The following is a 14,903-nucleotide window of genomic DNA, read 5'->3' on the forward strand; positions in this document are numbered from 1 at the left end:
AGCAAGGATGGAGGGTGGTGAATGGATGTTCCTACAGAGGTGTTTTTGCCCCATGAATGTAAGTGTTCACCTTCTTGCCCTCCACCTTTAGAGTGTGGAAAGCCACTTTCACAGGCTTCCCCCCAGGGAAGAGCTTCATATATTTTCAGAATTGGCCACACAGGCTGATGATATCAGATCATCTCTAATAACATGCAGTTTGCTGGATATTTTGAATTTGAGACTTTAGATAGATAAGAAGCCACCAGACACATTCCTGTGCTACTGATTCAACATCACGGGCTTCTTCCTCAGGGTATCTGCCATCAGTGCTTGCATTCAGTGAATTACAAAAACCGTGAAATAGGGGGAAACAATGGAAGTTCCTCTCTGTGGGAGCATGATCCATAAGGGCAGAACAAAACAATGGTAAAAATAAGATGCTCATTGATAGCAGCTTGCGTTTGTTTACCATTATTTTCAGAGTTTTTCCTTACTTTTAGAGGAATTTGCTAATAGCTTTATATTCCAGCACCTAATGAAACACAGTGTGCAGTAGACAATGACACAGAGCCCATTGCAATGAAAAGGTCGACATAAGGTGAGTTTCTCCCAGGCACAACTTTTATTCAAGCACTGCTCTTGGGATGAAGTTAGCACTATCTTTGTTGTCCCAATGCTGAAGCCCACATGACTGGGACAAGAACTGCCTAAAGAACCAGTAATCTTCCTTTCCCCTGCCAGGCTGAGCTCCCTCCTCTCAAACAAAGGGTTTCACATGCTCACAAAACTATAAAACAATACAAAACTACAGTAACATAAGCCTCAGCCAGCTCTTCCATGCCTGCAAGCCTGACATGTTGTTTGTTGTGTTTTTTTTTTTTTTTTTTTTTTTTTTTCCCCCAGACACACTTTCTTGGTGTGTCTAAAAAAAAAAATAAATAAATAAAAAAAAAGGCTCTTACATCCAGGCACAAACCATGCCTCACTTACAACCCCAGCCTATCCTGCCCCAGCTAACACATCCTTAGCATGGGTAGGCTCAGCCAATTTAGCATTAAGGACGCATCACAAAAGAAAGGTATGTCTGTACTAAAGAGCAGTTTTCCTTGGTGCAAGCGGGCTCGCCATAAATCCCTTCTGCTGTTCAGACCTACTGGGGTACCCATCTCTGCGCTGCAAAGCCAGCCAAAGCACTGGGGCAGGCCCAGAGCTTTTGACAAGGGGGCACAAAGCAAGTTGCTCACAGCAGATCCAGCTTGGTTTTCATGGGTCTTTTGGCTCACAGATGCTAAGTCAGCAACTGTAAACTGTGGAGGGCTTTGCAGCAGAGAGCTTGCCAGAAGGGAGGAGTGAGGTCACAAACAAATACATGTACTTGGAGAAAAGCAGGCCTTTATGCTGCTACAATCACTCAGCTCCTGTGCAAGGGAAATCTTAAAAAACAATAAATTACAGTTTGCACTACCTGAGGGAAATTATAACAACAACTACTGTACCGTCAAGGATTTTATTGCCTAATATTTTAACAGGGGATCCTGGAGAGCACATATTAAATGCAGCCTCTCCCTTGGAGAAAATGAATAAATTGCACGTCTAACCCTCTCACATCTTGAAAGGGGTCCGACCAGTACGAAACAGAATGAAATACCCAGCTCAAAATATTTATTGCAAAACTTGTTTATTCTTTCTCCCCACCTCCCTTCCTCCCACTGCCCCCCTGCAATCACTACGAGAGCAAAAACACCATATTCAGGTGGGGGAAAATTTTGCAGGCATCCAAGAAATTTATAGGAACAGAACATAACCACAAAAAGCAACTTGCATCCACGCAGGAGCCTGATCTTGAGAATTTCTCTGGTTTAGATAAAATATTTAGCTCACAGCTGCCCTGACAGAGATAGAGCAACTGAAGTACTACAACACACATGGTGAACATGACCTAGTAATACAGTATAAATTTATAACAAGAAAACAACATGAAAATCATAGATGGGACATTCCCTCTGTATAAGCTCTCATGCAGCTACACTTAAAGCTACACGATTTCTAGCTAGCATTCTTTCCTAAATTGTGGCTACCAAGCAAAAATGCTCATGTTTGTAGTTCTTCAGCAAGAGAAAAACGTGAGGAGTGATGAGTGCCAAGGTATGTTAAGCAAATGTGTAGGCTAACAAGGACTGTAAGGCACCTGCTTAAGGAACAAGCAGCACCCACTATCAATAATCTGTTTTGTGCAGAAGGGAGAAGTACACTAGTCATAATTTACATTTTACCAACTTCTCTTGACTCATATTATGAAGGCATAACCAGCAAATTAGGCACTGGAAAAGAAGCATTACATTGAAAGGATATCCAGTAGTTCTGTTTAGCAAGGTACACCCCCTTTTCAATTACTGAGCTAAGGGCAAAGGCTGCTAGTTGCTTAATGGGATTTTTTATTATTATTATTATTAGGAAGCACTACCTAATTTCATAATAGCTATGAAAACAAAATACTGAAGCAAATATAGCAGGGGGGGAAGGCACTCCTTCCCCAAAAGTCAGGCTTGAAAGCATCTGCCTGCCACGAGAAGGCTTCCGACCACATGTATGCCACGTTGGACTATCAGCACCACATTTACCATACAAAAAATACAGGATGCCAAATCATCACAGTTTAGCCACAGACAGCATTACCATGACTACAAAAGCATAGCCTGGAACCTGGATACTCTTCAAAGAATTCTTGCTGTTAAAAAAAACAAACCATAAAAATGGGTAATAAGTTTTTGCACAATAGCTTTACAGAGTCCCTGGATGCAAACACTGCAAACAGAGTGCAATACAAAATCCAGCCCAGTCAGATAAACTATTCATCTTTTTACTTTAGCATACCTTCAAGATCCAATCCATGACAAGAAAGATTTATCCATTTTATTAAGAACACCAGAAGAGTAACAGCACTGCATGCCCTGATCCACACTGACTGCTTGCTGACTCCTTCTGGCAAAGAACCTTCAGCACATTCCTTCAGTAAAGCTGAAATCAGTCTCAGCTGAAAGGCATCACAAGTCAGAACTGGCACTCGGTTTCCAGAACCCACATCAGATGCCACTAGTTAAGGCAGTGGGTGCCACTAGGTCTTCATCACATGGCCCCTTGCCCTTCCACCGCCTCCTCCTGCCCCTGCAGTAACATCTCGCAGGCAGAACACCACTTGCTCTGGACACAACCTGGCTCACCAGTTCATCAGAAAAAACATTTTATGTGCACCAAGACAGATAAACATCTTTCCCTTGCAAATACCATAGCTGTAATGTTTCTTGGCTATGCCAGCTTTGTAGGCTCAATGAGGGCTATCAAGAGGGTGAGGCATAACAAGAGGAATCAATAACGTTTCTGTGCCATGGGGGTTTCTTTGATCAGCGTTTAAATCATGCGTGTTTAGTAATAGAATAATTTGAGGCTGAAAGGGGATTCAATCGGGGAAGGTGCCTTCTCCCTTTCGAGCCCACTTGAAATTTACAGCTGAAAATGCTCTAGAGCTCATCAAAATGACTCACTGCTTCACAGACCTAAAGCTCCTAAGTCCTGTGCAGCTCACACAGCACCTCTCCTCCCTTGGTGTATTGTGTCCCCAGCCAAAACGCCAACCTCCCCGCTGGCACTGCAGCACTGCTGAGGCCAGTCCTAGCTCAGTGACAGTGGCTGTGGCTGTGCCCATACCCTGCTGCATGGGGCTGCGTCCCCCCTCCTCCTTGCACAGCCTGGCAGGATTGTGCACCAAAGTGGGTTGGATGGGATGGAGATTTCCCGTGGGGACTGCAGGGGTGGTGAAGGTGGGGATGCAGCAGGTTTGGGGAAGGCGGCATTTATTTCCATGTATTTTTTGCCAAACTGATTTCCATAAATTTTACATGGAAACTGTGAGCGCTGAGCCAGACTCATACTTATAGGGGACAAAAGGGTCTCTAGTCAAAATCAGCAGGTGTACAGAAGGTGAACACAGTCCAGAAAGAGGCTGGCACAGCAAATGTGCTGGTGTGCTTGCAGAAAGTTTGCTTAGCTGCCTGCTTGCATATAACCGAGGTGTAACAGTTTCATCAGAAAAACCAAGAGCATCTGACCCCAGGCTAACCTGTATCGTGGTGATAGGAACACGTTTCTAGAGATGAGAGAGATGGGCTCAAATTCCCTTGGGCCTTGGACCTACATCTCCCACATCTGCCCTCTCTTTGTATCCATGTAACTGACATCCTCTTCTCTTTCTCCCTTTGCTTTTTTAAACAGAAACCTTTTCTTTTGGCTAAAATGAGAAAAAAACCCGCAGAGGTGTTCTCTGTCATATCACTGGAAGGCAATGTACTTGTGTTCGCTAGCTCTAAATGCTCTGCAGATTCAACCTCTTTAATTTCTCTGCCTTTTATCTGCACACTATCCACCAGATTCAAAACAACAGACATTTCTGGAGTGTGACTGCGAACAAAATTTGGCATGAAGAACACTTTTTGAGCCTTCTATCAACAAGACTTTTTGCCTCTTCACTCCCCATAAAACTCTCTCTCAAGCTTGACACCCCCAGGTCTGTTATTCTACCAGCATCGTGACCATAAAATGATTTCTGGTCCCCAAAACTGAAATCCTCATTCTGTGCTTGTCCCTCTGCTTCTGTCAATAGTTGCCATTCCTCTACGTGTGGAGCAGGTTCTCCCATGAGCTGTGAAGACCATCAACAGTCAATACACATTTCTTGGGTGTCATAGCACTGTGTTACACATCCAGAGAGACAAAAATAGGAAGGAAACATCTTAAATAACATTTTCTTATTTTCTGACTAGTTTCTCTCATCAGGGTACGTCACATGCAGGGTTTTTCAAACATCCAGCCCGATATTTGCACATCAACGAACTTTGCTTGGTCTGAACAGTCCAACAGTCCACTAAGAAATACCTCTTTTGCCATTCCCATCTCTGAACTATCTCTAGGAAACTGGACTCACTCAGCACAGGGAGCTGCGGAGACTTTGGGGATTCATCATAAAGCATCTCTGATCCCAATCCCTCAACACTTGAGGCTCTTCCCTACCTTTAATGTCTTAAAAGCTCATGTAATTTCCCCAGTCACCAGGGCTGACAGCATTTCAACAAGAAATTCAACAAGGGCACCACAAAAGCCTCAGTTTATAAACCAGGAGCTTTGAGAAGGTGGACTGAACAAAAAGCTGAGCATGGGGCTTCTGCTCTGCTCAGTTGCTGCTTTGCATTCAAGGAGCACTTACAGCAAAAGCTATAAACATATTAGAGTTTGCCAGAACAAAACAAAGTAACAGGCAGCTCCATCTCTGAATAGTGTCTCCTAAACCTAAGGTGGTATTTTATTCTGAAGTGCTGCAAGAGTCTGTGAGCAACGTGATGTTACTATTGTTTCTCTTCTCTTGAGAAGACAAACATGTCTGTTTTCTTATTTATGAGTGTTTCTTCCAAATTTCAGACTTTTTCTTGATAGCTACCTCTTCTTGATATTTTTCTTTTTTAGAATTAAAGAGAAAATGGAAAGAAAAGTTAACAAGGAAGAAAAAAAATGACTTCAGTGAGTTATATATTGAGCTAGCCAGCAAAGAATGCCTTCCACAAAAAGCCCCCCGATTTGCAGCAGTACATTCACACTGCATGCAAACATCGTCCTGTATTTGCTGCCTCACACACTGGTTCCTTTGCACTACTCAGATGATGTGAAGCAATCATAAGCCTATGTCCATCTGTGCCAAGTTTATAAAAGCTCTTTCCCACTGGAGTGTCTCAAAGCAGGATGAACAAATATGAGAACTACACTAAAATAGCCAGCAGCAGGTGTGACTACAGGGGGCTGTGGGAACAGTGAGAGGGATATAATCAACTGAGTTTGAATCAGAAGGCAAGCTACAGGAGGTGATACTTTCCAGACTTCTGTCCCAGCATACTCTCACCCCACAGTACCAAGAAAAGAGATACGACTTGTAGGAATGTGCAAAGCAGGATCATAATATGGATTTATGTGGCTGGAACCCAAACAGCATGGCAGGAAGCAAGAACTGTGGGCTTAAGCGTGTGCCAAGAGCCAGAGTAAAGTCTCTGCAGTGATCCTGGATATATGCTCTCTAAAGTTAAACCTTGTTCTGCTGCATCTTCCCTCCATATAATGTGTTTACTGTGCTCATCCATTTATTCATTTGCACAGACACACTTGCTTCCTACTTTGCTCTTGGGAAGGTCCAGAAGAAGAAATGTACATTTTAGGGTGTGCCTGTGGCTCTCTCATCTGTGTGCTTGCAAGAAGATGGGATCCTCCTCTTTCACCTTACAGATTTAAGATCTTTGTCCACAGGTGCACATGCATGCACACACCCTTCAGTCCTTCTGGACACAAAGCAAAGCTTGAATACTTGACCTGGGTGGGGATGCAGAAAAGACATCTCTCGCAGAGGGAGGCCCAAGAGGACCTGCCAAAGATAGGGAGGAAGCGGCCACCTCTCTCGATCAAATCCAGCCCAGGCATTGCAAAGAGCCTTCCCTGCTCTGCCTGAACTCACCTGTGTCTCCAGCAGGGTCCTGTGAGAGCATGGAGTATAGCAAACAGCCCATCTGGATGCTCAGTCATCCCAAATCCAGACACTGCACCCCTAAAGCTAGGAGCTGACAGGCATATTCTAGCCCGTCTGTCTCTCTGGCTCTTCAAATGCCAGATGATTAGATTTGTGAGGTAGGATAATACATGACCAGAGGCAGGAACTTGATTTTTTTCTCATTTTTTCAAAAAAAACTAAGCTTCTACCTAGCAGTGAAGAAGTTAACAGGCTGTCTGGGTGCCTGAATTAACAGCTGCTGAGATAAGCAATAAAGCTCCAAGTCTGCAGGGTAAGATGGCAGGCTGTGCAGGCTCAAACAGTCCAGATCATACGAGAACTTCATTTAACACAGCATTTTCACCACAGGTGTATTATCTGCAAAGCAAGCTTTGAGCCTTTTCATTTTCATCATATGTCTCCCTCTTCTGCAGCTCATCTCTTTCCTTCCTCTTGTAACATTTGCCCCCATCAGCCTCCAGGAAACTTCCTACACACCAAACCAACAAAGCCCTGACTTGGTTCAAACCAGCCCATTTCAGCTGACCAGCACTTTTACAGGACCAAACAGGTGTGGTAGCAAGAAGATATTCCCAAACCCCTTTCTTCTTTCCCCTCCATCAAACACACAGTGTGTGCATTTACCAGACACTATTCCCCTTGAAGATCTAAATCTACTGAATCCTGCTGCATCCAGATTGGGTTTGCAGCCTGCCTGAACCTGCTGCCTTCCCTTGAAGTTACCCTAGGTACACACTTCCCCATCATGACCAAGAGAAAGCTCTCACCCTGGCCCTCACTGGATCTGATGCACTTTTGTGGCCAACCTCATCTTGTCACTGAACGTCTTGGATCACCAGACTGAATGAGTATTTAGGTCCTGTACATGTAGTCCTGCTGGATGTGGGAAAAGCAAACTGTGGGTTTTCCCCCATGAACCTAGCCAGAAACACTTATCACTGTTCCCCTCTGAAATTTAATATCCTTAATTCATTCCTTGTTGAAAGAAAACAACAACAACAACAACAACAACAACAAAAAACAAAACAAACAAAAAAAAAACATGGAAAGAAGTTTACATCAATACATTAAGTAACTTATGAAAATCTGAGGAGAAAGCACTGGGAGAAGTAAGAAAGTTTCCGAAGCTGCGAGAGGCGGACTCCCCCTGACACCTCCACCAGCCCCGATGAACGCGCCGTGCCCAAGCTCCTGGCCCCAAGGCTGCCTTATAAGGTGGAGAGATTGCTGCAAGGCGAGGCAGGCTTCAGTGCTGCAACTAAAGGGATGAGAGCCCTGCCTCATTCTGGCAGGCTCCTAAAGAGACAGTGAGCTTTTTATCATGTTTCTAAAGTTATCTGGGGAAAGAAACGCAGATCAGAAGAGAGGCTGCAGATAGAAGAGGCACTAAATTAATGTTTTTCCTTCTAATCTGCAGTACGTGGTTTCTGACAGTGCTGGCTGTTGCAATTTGCTAGCATTTTATAAAACACAGAAATAATAAGCATAGAAATCACAAGGCAATGAATGTTACCCAACTAGTGCCTCTCTGCCCTGCCTGGCTGTACCAGGTGATGGGATAGTCACTAACTGCGTGATAACCCCCGGACAAGTACGCCTTCAACCCATCAAACAACTGTAACACAATATACGTATAAACATATTTAGCATGACTGAATAGCATTTTTCATTAAAATCTGTTAGTGACACATGGTACAGAGCCAGCCTTTCAGTGGCTTCAGGTTATAAGCAGACATACTGCCCAAAATGCACAAGTTGGGAGTTATTCTGTGACAGCGCTCACCCAGCCAGAGATGCAGCGCAAGAGTTGCTTTGCCTGCAGAATTACCGCTGAAGCAAAGTTAGCCAGAAACCAACACCCAGCCTCAAACTCCTCCAATCCTTCAGCAAATATACCACAGCTGCACATTCTCCACTTTCTCACTAAACAATGCTCTGAAAGCAAGAAGCCTCTTTGCAGAAGCGCAGCCGCGCAGCAAATCCGACCGGCTGCCCCGGGAAGGAACAATGCGGCTCTTACCTCTCTCTCGGTGGGAGATGAAAGCCCGGAGCCACGCTGGAGGCTCAGAGGAAGATGCAGCACTGCTTTCCGAGCCGCACGAGGCCTGGCCTGTGCTCATGAGCTGCCCCTGTCAGATTTTCCACCAGCAGAATTGCAGCCAAGTCCCTGCCCATGCCTGAAGAATTTCCTGAACAGCATTCCCGTTCTTTTTCTAACTGCTTTGAAACCACAGTGTCTGTACTTCAATAAGGCTTTGTCAGGCCAAGTTACAGCTACTGGTCTGGCTCCAGACAGCAATTGAAAACACATGTGTTTTGCATTAAAAGCCCCCTTCTCTGCACACACATTCGTACACAGACACCCCTTTCTGCACTCAGCCCAGGAGTCTGCGTGGCTTGCGTTTGCAGCTATTCTGTTAAATTCTAGCCATTTCTGTCTAAAAGAATAAAAAGGTTATGCTGGTAGGGATTTTCTTTGGGAAGAAGGAAAAGGGGTCGAGAGGGATTCCCTTCCCACAGCTAACACCTCACCCTGCCTCATCATGTTTTGCTGGTATCGGTGGTCATGGGTGCCTAGGTTAACAGTCAGCTGAGCCAAACCCCAGTATGCAAGGAAACACAGGAACTAAAATTCCAATTCACCACCACTCTCCTCATACCTTTGCCTCTACCACTTCTAAGAATTGTGAGAAAAGAAAGCATATTTTTAGCATCTCTAGACTCAGTTCAGCACATCAGGACTGTATCCTAATCTTGACACATAGTCCCATATCTGCTTATACTAAAAATAATACAACTATTTTTGAGTACTTTCATCCCTCTCTGCTTTCCAGCTGTCCTAACCCTTTAAAAATATTTTAAGCACCTTGCATCTTTTTTTTTCCCCAAAGAGCATTACCATTGCTCTGGTGTTGGCTTAAGAAAAAGAAATAGAAGATATAGTGTTATACCTTTAATCAGAATGGGTCCCAGTTCTTAATATCTGTAATCATTTCCAGCCAGCACCATGGGTCGAGGCAGCGAACGTGAGCTCTGCAGCTCGAGATGCCCTGTGCCTGGCATGTGCCTGTGAAGCAGAGCCGGAGTAGATGTGGGAACGCACATGGATGTCCTCCTTATTCCACCACAGCTAAGTCCCACCAAAGATGAAACACAGCAGCAGAGTTGTCAAGGTAACAATATAGAAAAGAGACAGTTTAAAGAGAGAGAGTTATATTTTTTCCCTCTTAATGTTCCTTTTCAAAACCGTGCACTCCACTTCTATCAGGTTATTCTGTTCTGTGATTTACAGAGGTGCGGAGTCTGGATGAAGTGTTTACAAGAGACAAATGCAGCTGGGGATTGAAAACAGAGTGCCTTGTGGATGGTCTGATCCAGGGCTCATTGAATGTGGTAGAAAGCCTGTTGCCTTCCATTGACTTTGGGCTAGGTCCACAGCTAGGACTTATTTACCCAGCAGGAAGGAGAGATCTGTACTTGGGGACGAGAGCTCACATCACACACAAAGGATGCCCGTACTGCTGACCTGCCCTACTTCCTCCATCCAACCTGTTTTAAGAGCTACTGTGTTAGCACCATGCCTGGTTTTTATCTGCACCCTGTTCTGGCCCCAAAATGCCCATTTCTTAACTCCTGCAAAGAGCACACATTGCTTGGCAATATTGCCAATGTGCCCTGGCAGTGTGCGTGGCCAGATTTTGACAGCCTGGATGAGCACCTGAACCACACCGCCTTCAGCAGGACAATACACGGAACAAGATGCTGCTTTGCAGAAGAAACATCACTATGAAACCACCTGATCCTTCTGCCTCAGTTTTCAAGACTATAAGCCAAGCAAAAGGCAGGCACACAAGCCGACAAACACAACCAGTGGTGATAGCGTTTCAGATTTATTTGCACAGCTTGTGAGGAGTCAGTTTGTGCCAGAACAGAAACCACAGACTCTTGGATCGCAAATCAGGAGAGCATTGATGCAGCTAAAAGAGAGTCTCCTAAACAGGCTACAATGGCAATGATAATATTCTTCAGCTTGGCAGACAGTAATGGCTGAAACCACCAGCGCCGAAAGTCTTTGGAGTCTCTTAGTATAAATAAATTGAAATAGAAAAATATGAGCTGCAGATTCACGTAATTAGATTTCCAGTCCTACAAAGACAATCGGGCATCTGCAGAGCTGTTTGCAAGATGATAGCAGTCCTTGCCTTCTGCTTTAAATTTCCCCATGGCTTTTGTTCAGCAAACCAGTTATGTATGGTGACAGGCAGGAACTTCAGTGGATCAAGGTATGGGTTTTACTTTAAGCACGTGCTTCGGTGCTTTGTGGTCCAGGCCTTCTTACAGCAGGCTGGCTCCCAGCAGGACTAATTGTCAGATCAGTTACCACATGGCAGTAGGATACTCTGAAATTACTCAGTTCTTTATACAAATATGGTAAATCAGTGGTTTTCAAATTTATCTCAGTGTGGATCCCCAAATATTTGCCAAAGGTGGTGCATACCCCTTCAATGATTTCACAGAGAGAGATTTCCAGATACTCTATGCAAAACTCTATTTTTCTGTCATTTTTCACAGTTCCCTGGGGAACAGTCCACAGGCCTCCCATACATCTGTGGGCTGGAAAGTACCGCTGGAGATAACTTAATCCCTTATTAAAAATGTAAATGATCTCTTCTGTTTATGTGCTTTACTTACTAACTTCAGAATATTTATACGAGCTAGCAGCGTGCTGGCAGGTAGAGATGTGGGGAGGTGACAGCATTAATATTGCATTTTTTTCCATTGGCATAATTAGTAGGCCAAGTCTATAAATATTTACATTAAATCTGTCAGGCATCACATCAACCTCACTGATAACTTAAGGGTGTCTTACTGTAAACTGCATTAATGTCTAACTATTTTGTCATCAAGTAACACATAAAATGCTCCTTCAAGCTAAGCCACTTTGACTAGGTTGTTTTTATCTCTTTCTCATTTGGGTATGGGGTTTAAAGATGCTTCAAGCATCAGAACTGTGGCTTAGGGACTGCTCTTTTTTCTATCACTGAGCGATTATTTGTATTACTGCCAGTGCTACCAGAAATATATGAACCTTGCAAGCGTAAAACTTAAGTTGATGTCGACATAACTATCTGCGTAACTGCTATTATTTGTCAGTTCTGGCAGGGTTATGAGGATTAACGAAAAAAAGAAGAAGAAAAAAAGCAGCTACTAGAGCTCTTTGGGAAGATAAAAACAAATTAACCCCCCAAAGCTCCAGTATCTTTGCAGCTGGAGATTGCAATGTGTAGGAACTTCCACTTGGTGCAGGAGAACCCCTCCACCAGATCCATGAATTTCTACACCAGGAAATTCGTGAGACCTGCAGCTTGCACAGCAACATTTACACGTTTTGTTCCACATGCTGCATGCTGTCGTTCTCCACCACACCTTTCTACATCTTTTCCTTGGCAGCGGGAGCCACTGGGGGGTTACTCACAGCACCACAGGAACCGCAGCAGTTGGCAGTCTGGAGTGTGCCCTGCAGCCACCCACTGCTGGCACTTTGCTACAACCTCCCCTGCATTAACCCCCAGGACAGGGCTCCTCCAGGAATCACAGAAATTAACCCAACCTCCTTATCTAGCCACTTAGCATTAGTAACCTCAGTATTCAAAAAGATCAAAACCAGACCTAAAGTGACTGGAAACACACCCCCTAACACTAATCTGTAACACTGGCAAAAAGGACTCAGAAACAGGAAAGCTCCTTTTCCACCATTTGAACCTGACCTGCATTTTACCTTCCAGCATTTTCTGGATGTAGCTGAAAATGATTTAATATTTACTGTTGACTTAGCAATATACATAACTAATTCTGTTTAACTGATAATATCTATTTGCATACAAATCAAAACTCACAGGATTTTCATGCTATGCACATTTCTAGGGGCTTGCTGAAGCATTCCCAACACCTTCCTAAGAAAATCAGTGCAAAACAACCAAGCAGAAAGTAGCAGCATGTAAACGCAGGTGTGTGTGCACCTGGACTGGAGGAAGAATTCAAAACGAAAATTTTAATATCTGAAAGAGATAATTAAGGAACTCCTTGTACAAGCTTTTTCTCCAAATGACTTTTTTAATCCATTCAATCTCTTGAAACATCACAACCAAATAAATATAAATGTTCACATGTTTTTAAACTCTAAATTGAAAGAAATTATCTGCTTAATTATTATTATTTTAAATCATACTCAGCCTTGGACTCCTGTAACAGATCTCTTGCGTATCCATGTGTACAGGGAGAATTCAAGACTCATTTGAGCTTCATTTCCTTAAATGCAGAATTAAGGTAGCTAATGGATTAGAAAGTTAACTCTTTCGGGCAAGGAACAGCAAGCTGCTGGAGGGAAGCTCTGGGCATTCCTCACGGATTTGCCCAGCTCTGAGCATTCAGATGGGACAGAGGTCAACCTAGTGACAAAGGAAGGGGAAAAAGGGGATGCCAACATTTGTTTAGCTAACATCAGTAGTTATAGGATAGGAGTGGTTCAACCGAGGGAGAAAATCCGTGTGCAGGGAAGGAAGGTCTGATGTGAGGGTAGGGAGCTATTAGCAGGTAGTCCTATTTAAGGGCTGCAGCTGTGACTGGATGAAGTGGATGAAGGCACAGAGGTCATCAGGCCCAAAATGGGTTTGCTGGACAAGTGAAAAGGAAATGGAAGAAAAATGAAAAAGCACTTGTGGTGTGTCTGTGTTTGGAAGGAGCTTGTTGCAACTTGTGCCTGGAGACCAACCAACTGCATGCACACAACAGTGAGCTGGGAGAGCCAGATCTGGAGCGTCTGCATCCTCACCCACGGCCCTAGTTTCTTCAGAGATAAATATGGCTACATTTTAGTAGGAAAATATAAATACGGGACTGGTTATGAGATACAAGATCTTTCAATTCCCTGAAATTAAAGGCAAAGAAATAAGGAGGGGCATGGAGATGACACCTCTGCAGCCCTGCTCTCATAGGCAAGTATTCAAGAATTCTCTGACTATCATGGAGATGGGAAATTTCAGTAATGGCAGAAGCAACCCTGAAGAGGAAACCTTGCTTCACACGACACTGAGTTATTTAGATATGTGTTCTAAATTTTGCCCCTTCTGTTTGAGTTTGCCAACAGAAGTATGACAGTAAAGGAAACAAAAAGTCCTAGTTTCATTTGACAGGTGAGCTGGGAAATGGGAGATCAGGCCAGCAGTCAGTGCCACTTGTACAGGGCTAAAAGCACAAGAGAAACTCAGGTGGAAGGTTCAAGGAAGTGAAGGACTGAAGTCCTATGAGAGGCCAGACCCAGAGAGCTGCAGTTCAGGGTCTGGAATTTTGAAAAGGTGCCCCCACATCTCTGCCACTGCTATAATACAAGGAGTGAGGTGGCAAAAAGTCATCACCAAAGGCAGAAATCTTCCACAGCACAAGCTCAGGAGAGTTGAAGAACAGGGGGAGGGAGGATGGAAATTCAATTCAACTATCTACCGTGCCAGAATAACAGCAGGCTCATGCATAATGTTGCAGGGGTTGATGTGTAACACCTGTACTGAGAGCAACCTACTCCTAATGGCTGTTTTCTCCTTAGGGTCTGGGACCTGCAAACTCCCTGAGCCCATTTGCAGACTGTAGCGCACCTCATCAGAAAGCTCTGTGCCGTGCTCCTTTTTCCACAAAAGCAGCAGCAGTGTTTACCTGTTGGCCGTAGAGACGCAGCTGGGACCACATCCAGCCCACCCCCCGACCCCAACCAGTGCTTTGTAATTATTCTGATGATTTCAGCCATTTGCAGGCTCTTTGCAGAAATAATTTAAGGCCAGTAGAGCTAGTTAATAGGTAAAATGGAAAGTGTTCCTTTTCATTTCTCTGGCAACATTAATGTAATTATCCTGAATCATTCTCAAACTACGTGGGCTGTAATTTCAAGGCAATATTACTATTACAGAGCCCTGTTCTTCCAGCCAGCATGTGTCATACTCCCCATCCAGAAGTTATTTATCAATAATCAGAAAGGTCTTCATTTACAAACAGTAGAACCTCTTCATGTTTAGCATGACAAGGAAGCAGAATGGATGTCACCATGCAAAGGCATACAACTTCCTTGGTTGCTCCCTTTCTTATGGGACTGGCATAAAAAACACAACAAAGAAAAAATAACCATGAAGATTAATTTCATACAGACATAACAGCAACTATGCAGTTGACCAGACCAATAATTATTCTTTTATTACGGTCTTAATGGTACCCAAATTTATTACTCTTATCTGAGCAGCCTCACCCTTAGTTCTTTCGGAAATCAGGTTCAAGG

The 14,903-nt window shown here is 43.9% G+C and overlaps 1 protein-coding gene across 6 annotated transcripts in view; it reads right to left on the minus strand.

Annotated features, from left to right (window-relative positions):
- SGCD (sarcoglycan delta) overlaps positions 1-14,903 on the minus strand; it is a 293,057-nt gene that overhangs the window by 136,776 nt on the left and 141,378 nt on the right. Inside the window, exon 1 of one of the 6 annotated variants that reach the window (XM_082771719.1) lies at positions 8,604-8,680. The exons of the other annotated variants lie outside the window; for them this stretch is intronic. The gene's annotated coding sequence lies outside the window, so the exon portion shown is untranslated. Of the gene's footprint in view, positions 1-8,603; positions 8,681-14,903 lie in introns of those variants that run through there. 6 annotated transcript variants of the gene reach the window in all.

This window comes from Aythya marila (assembly GCF_965140915.1).
Source record: "Aythya marila genome assembly, chromosome: 14".
Classification (NCBI taxonomy): Eukaryota; Metazoa; Chordata; class Aves; order Anseriformes; family Anatidae; genus Aythya; species Aythya marila.